This window comes from Macadamia integrifolia, unplaced genomic scaffold, assembly GCF_013358625.1.
Source record: "Macadamia integrifolia cultivar HAES 741 unplaced genomic scaffold, SCU_Mint_v3 scaffold1095, whole genome shotgun sequence".
Classification (NCBI taxonomy): domain Eukaryota; kingdom Viridiplantae; phylum Streptophyta; class Magnoliopsida; order Proteales; family Proteaceae; genus Macadamia; species Macadamia integrifolia.
Window position 1 is genome coordinate 61,740 of NW_024868085.1, and position 6,788 is coordinate 68,527.

At 36.9% G+C, this 6,788-nt stretch overlaps 1 long non-coding RNA gene across 1 annotated transcript; it reads right to left on the reverse strand.

Moving 5' to 3' along the window:
• Positions 1-509: 509 nt before the first annotated feature.
• Positions 510-3,415, reverse strand: LOC122062726. Its single transcript, XR_006135072.1, has 3 exons — positions 3,353-3,415; positions 1,745-1,883; positions 510-602 (listed from the first exon to the last, which is right to left on the reverse strand). It is a non-coding gene; the product is annotated as an uncharacterized LOC122062726 (long non-coding RNA).
• Between the last annotated feature and the right edge of the window lie 3,373 nt (positions 3,416-6,788).

Here is a 6,788-nt window from a genome sequence, read left to right on the forward strand (position 1 = left end):
TATGGATTACATGATACCGGCGAGACCTTGATCATAAAGTGTAATCCATCTCCAAATACAGTCTCGGGTACATGACACCACTGAGACCTTGGCCACAAAGTGAAACCCGAGACCATTTACCTAATCTAGCATACATATCACAGTTGAGTATGGACTATGCAACACCGGTACCAATCATTGGCCACGAAGGGCATCATTTTTCAAATGCAGTCCCGGGGTACACGATACCAGTGAGACCTTGGCCACAAAGTGTAACCTGCGACTACAACTAACTCTAATGCACATAATCAATGCATGAAGTCAATATACATACAGTAATCATAGCACTGGTAGCACCTCGACCACACTAGATCCCGTCATACATCTCCATACAGTTTATATCATGATCGTAAAATGACAAATGTAACATATCATCATCATATTTGAGCAATTATAATTAAACATATAATTCTAAGCATGTGAGAAATTTAATAATAATAAACATTCCAAAAATAAACACAGTCCATCCCTCACCTGGTTTATGTTCGAGTGTGTTAGGGTTCAAGTACGACCACCGGTCGACCAACTCAATTCTGACTTCAGGGTTCACGTGCATCACTATCCTATACACAAAGGGAACTGAACATTAATACGTGTCGGAAACATTGGGATGGACCCACATGGATCACCCCCAAAGTTACAGACAAAATCCATCAGTGACAGTAATGTCACCCGAAACACCCACCGAAAACAGGGAATTTCCACCAGAAATATCAGTCCTGTTTCTGGTGGAATTGAAAGAGAGCTCCTAAGGCTCAGTGATCCACCGGAAATATGCCACCAAAAGGAGGCCCAATGGATCTGGTGGGCTGTTTCCGGTGGTGGTTCAAAGCAGTCCACCCATTTTGGGGCTTTTCAGCTCGAGCCCGATCACCGGGATTTGTTCCGTGGAGTTTGTAGGGGATGTTCCCAGTGTCATTCTAAGCCAATAAAATCCCAATTCCATCGAGCCATTTGGGAGATATGTCGATCGAATGATCAAAACTCTAGTTGGTCTTTTGGCAATAGTTGATGTCGGAGCTCATCGGGCTTGGTTTGAGCTCGGCAACAACACCGAGAGGGTAGAATACGTATTCTATGACCTTAACATGGTTTTTACACCAAGATTCCATCCATAACTAACCTAACCTAGGTTAAAAATAAGAGAGAGAGTGGCATAAGAGGTTACACTTACCTCCGGTAGTGATTCCGACGATTAGGCGGCAGCCGACACCAAGGTAAAACCCTTCCCCCTTCTTCTTCTTCTTCTCTTCCTTCCTCTCCTCTCTCACATTTGGGCAAGGAAGAAATGACAAAATGAATTCCTCATTTCTAACTTATAAGTTAAAATGGACCTTAGGGTCCATTTGGTTAGACCCTATTCGGACCAATCAGGTTATTATGACTTTTGGAGTCCGAGAACCCATCCACTTGGGTTCAAAATGCGTTCACATCATGAGTAAAGTGTGGGGGATCATTTGGGATCATCTGAGATTGTTTATGATGTGAGTGGTGGGACCCAAGGGCATCGACACTATGATAGTAGCCTGTTATGCTCACCGGAAATAGCCCACCGGATTCAAGCCCAGTGGATCCGGTGGGCTATCTTGACTGGTTGTTGTCCCATAGCTAGTCTTGCATGAGTGGTTTCCCTCGGCCATGCTCAAGGCCTTTCGACAACACCAATACTGGCCGGGATTCATATTTGAGGAGTCAGGTTACTTACCATTTGGGATCGGAAGGTACAAATCCCCTCCAGTTAGACTGGCACGCAATGCACAAACATGTGGGGTCATCTCTCTCCCTTCTGAAATGAGCGGACCCGAGCCAAAACCCGGCCGTGCTTCGGATCTCCAGTCTGAGACCTATCACAACAGTTCAAATTAGACCGAGTTAGGACATGGGTGTAACAAATTTCTTGATAATTCGAATAGCAAGAATCTATACATTTCTTCCATCTCTTTAATAAGGAAGAAGATTACACAACTTCTGATATTAGTAAAGGAGCTTCTATGTATTGAATTTAGAGCAGAGATTCTAAGAAGGTAAATTTAGAGCTTTCTTGACCTTCTGGTGGAATTTATCTCATTGGTGAGTGGAGAAATGGGGAGTTACCAATACAAAAACCTACTTATATACATTAAATGAAATAACGATGTGGTGCTTAACTGGTAGAGTCACTGTGCATGCAAGTCTATGTTGTATCAATTACGAAAGATGTGAAGGGTAGGCTACGTGTAAAGCTATGAATCCTTTTTCCTTAATTTTCTTTTATTTTTTAAATCTAATAATCTATAACAGTTAACCTGAATCCTATCTCCATAAACCTTCAAAACCTAAATGCCAACTTCAACTCCTCTTCTCCAAAATTCCATATAATACAAAGATATCATCCCTCACCAGTCAGTCACCATAGAATCACCTTACAGACCCCTAAGAGAAATAACCAGCATAGAAGTCAATGCCCTGTCAACGATTATATCTCAATTTGAGTGAAAACAGATTTCAAACCTACAACCTTAAAATCAGTTATTGAAGAATCATAAACCTAGCATAAACAGATTTTCAACTATCTGTTTAGTTATAGAAAATGCAATATTTCCCTTTAAGAGAGTCAACTTAGAATTGAAATAAAAATAAATAAAAAAAAAGAAAAGAAATTGAACCAGCCATTAAAAACTCTTAAATGCTTTGCAGTTCCCTCAATAGGTAAAATGGTGCTCCTATATGCTATTTAGATAGTAACTCCTCATGTTCATTAACCATTAAGACCATGGAATCTTATTGCTTAGATTGATTAGATGATCATGATTATTCCTGAAACAGAATCATTGCATGCCAATGGCTGTATCGATGCTTCTTATTGTGGATAGTTTAGTAAGATCTTGAAAATCACCATGGAAGCAATATCCAAATAAATCAAAGAAGAAACAAAGAAGCAATGCCTAGATGGGAGCCCTAACGAAAGCATCAAGGTATGACAGTATGGGTGAAGGCCAAGAGGCTATCACAATATCACCCAAGTATCATTAACAATGTGTGAAAAAATGAAATAACAATGATTCCAACCAGATCAAATGAAATGTCCACATTACCGAACCTCAATTACTCAAGAAAAGCCCAACAAAATGAATGGTGCTAGAAGGATTCAAATTCAAATAGCATTAATAGTTAAAGACCCTATGACATGTTTAATTATAAGCAATCACTTTCTGCTGTTTAATTTGTCTTTTGAATTTCTACAAGACCACAGGCTGGTGTTAGAAGGATTCAAATTCAAAGCTTGAAGAACAAAAAATACTAAAAGAAAATAGGGGTTAAGAAGAAAACATACATGCGTTCGTGTGCCTGCAACCACCAGAGAAGAGAGAAAAACTGCAAGAGGTTTCGTGTGGGTGGCTAGCCGCGAGATGCTGTGTGCTGGATAAGTGGGGAAGCAAAACAGAGGGTTTGAGCCTTGAGGCGAAAAATTGGGAAGAAAGAAGATGGGAAAACCCTATTTCGCTTGAGTGGTTTGTTTTGTTTTGTTTTTGTTTTTTATTATTTATTATTTATTATTTTATTTTTAAGCGGTTTTAAGTGAACTGAATAATTCAGTTCAGCCTGAGTTATTCGCGTTTTTACACCAAATTAGAAAAAAAATTGATTTTTCCCCTTTTTATTTTTTATTCGGATTTGATCATAATTTTTCGTATTATTCGGAAAAATTCTGTTCAGCCAAATAATTTGCGAATAATTCGGCCAATTAAACAACTAGGGTCAAAGAACCAGCAAGCAAGGGCATCATTATAAGAGACCACACTTCTGGTCTCTACACCTCAAAACACTCTCACAATCTAATTAAAGTATTTTCACAAAAAAAAAAAATTCATTTAAAATCGTGGTGACTTGGGTATAAAATGTGATTTTTTCCCCTTGTAAACAGTGTATGAAATTTCAAATAAACCCAGATGATCACTGCAGTGCTTTCACTATTTTTCTTTTTCATGATAAAAAGCTGTGTTAAGATATGAAGAAAAAAAAAAAAAAATACTATCTCAGAGACTAAATACCACCATGTAAAAAGGTAATATATTGACTTGTTTTCCCATGTAGAAAGGTGGGGAATATATGAGTTTCAACTCACATCATACTTGTTAATGCTACAATTGTGTAGAATGTAGAATGGATTCTAAGATCACTGATTCGTAAATGCAGTGGATTTGTTATGTTAATTTTTATTTAAAGAGAATCTACGTCATGCAAATGCAAGTGGCATTTATTATTCTCCTCTTGCTAGGATTCTAAGTTTGATTTTGTATCATCTGTATTTGTAATGCATCTAATCATCTGTATGTTATCACTTGTATAGCAATAGAGTTGAGATGTAAAATTAAGTTTAATTGGCGGGATATACATATATATATATATATATATATAGAGAGAGAGAGAGAGAGAGAGAGAGAGAAGATGGTAAACCCAGATAGGTAAAACTATTTGGATATGTTATGTGACGTCCACAGGAGAGTACTCGATCATGTCTCTATAGGCCATTCAATCACTTTCAAACTGAAATCTACACTCCTAAACAATGAAGAGTTAGTTTTGAAAGATGATAAATGTATGGATTGTTTTCACCTAGATATAATAAGAGTGACTGCATCTGATCCTTAATGAAGCGATGAGAAAGCTTCTAAATATATCATCAATTCACACTCCAATAAAGTTGCTACTAGAGACAACAATGGTTATACTGATTGTTCTAAAATGGATGATGGTAGTTATAGAGGCCAGTAAATGGGAACCAATAAGGCAAAGCACATAGTCAGAAGAGGTGATTTCAGTTGTATGGCTCGTAGTAGTGCTTTTACTGATGGAAAGACTAGTTGGACTACAACTACTTCAAGGGTTATCAGAAGTTCAAGTTCTACTGGAAATACAACCATTGTACCCAATGCAAGGGCTGGTGGAAAATCAGATGGTGTAATTGCTAGGACAAGATCTACTGCCTTTAAGAGTTCTAATGGTTATTCTGATAATAACTCACATAATGCAAGTGCTAGGAGTAGGTCTCAACCAATTGCCTGTGTAAGTGCCAACTTTGAGGATATTCACTCACTGCAAAGACTACTACAAGCACGATATGACAATGCCACTAATATTTCAAAGGGCTTGATGGTTGCCATTTGAAGGGTAGATTTAGTGATGTGATGTTATCAGCTATAACTGTTGATGGGACTAATAAGATGTTACCATTTGCTTTTGGTGTAGTAAAAATTGAAAACAAAGCAAATTGGAGATTTTTTATGCAATCTCTGTATGAAGCATTAGAGGATGCTAGTGGTAATGTTGCAATGACATTTATGTTACACAACTAGAAGTTATGTAATTTCATTAAGCAAAGTTTGTATATTTATTACAAGTAGTGTTGTGAATGGATAGTAATTAGTAATGACTTTTATATGTATAGTGAGAGCTTCCCAACTGCTCAAATTTGATGTTGGAATAGACACCTATGCCAAATCTTCAAGGAAAAATTCAATAGTATTTTGTAAGAGAAGTATTTTGCAGCTTCAACAGCATCAACTTCACATATGTGTCAGAGTGCAATGAATTCTATTAAATCTATTGACAATGATGCTTATGAGTGGTTGAAGAAAAATCCACCAACACTTTGGTCTTGACATGCATTTGATGTTGGATGTAAAAATTATCCGGTTACAAACAACATAACTGAATGCTTCAACAATTGGATAGCCTCAGTAAAGAGTAAACTCATCTTGACTTTGATCGACAATATTAGAATGAAGGTAATGGAAAAAATTGAAAAAAAAATATATTATCATAGCCATACAACTGAGGGGACAGTCACTCCTAATGTCAAGGAGAAGTTAGTGAAAGTCTATACACTCTCGAGATAGTGCAAGATTTTCCTAGGTGGCAGATAACTTTCAAAAAAGACTTGTGGTAAATTTAAGAAAGCAAATTTGTGGGTGCAAGTTGTGGGACATCTCAAGAATACCTTGCAAACATGCAGCAATAACTATAGTTTACAAGAGAGAAAAAAAAATTGAAGACTATTGTGCAGTTTACTTCATGAAGGAGAACTATCTGTAACCATATTAGTATATGATCTGTCCCATCCTAGATGTATTTTAGTTGAGAGTTGGGTCACTGCTATGTGTTGTGCAACCTCCATAATTGAAGAGACTAATAGGCAGACTACATAAGAATAGGAAAAGGGAACCTAATGAGGCACCTCCGGATGATTTTAGGAAGAGATTAGCAAGTATTAGATGTGACATTTGTAAGATAGGTGGCCACAATAGAAGAACTTGTAAGAGAGTTCCACCAAAAGGAAAAAAAAGCATCTTTGATTGTCGCAAATCTGGTGATGAAAGGTACCTTTTTACAATTTTATTCACTATTTTTACATGTTTTAATACATAATGTATTTATTTCAATTTCTTTCTTTTTTCTATGACCAAGATGATGCAAGCTTATCTCAACGAGTTACTAGATCACAAGTTTTCACCACCACAGAAGTTATTGACATTATATAATCCAGGCTTAAAGCCAAACTGACAGATATAAAGGGGAAAACAAGCAAACAAAAAAAAATTAGGAGATATCATCTCATGGAGATAGTGACTGAATATAAGGCTTGGAGTTTTGAGCTATGTCTTTATTTAGGTTGCGTTTGGTATCGTTTGTGCTATGTTTCTACTGTTTTGTGTCAGAAATGAAAATTTCAGTTTCTGTTTCGAAACACCATTTTTAAACGAAAAAAT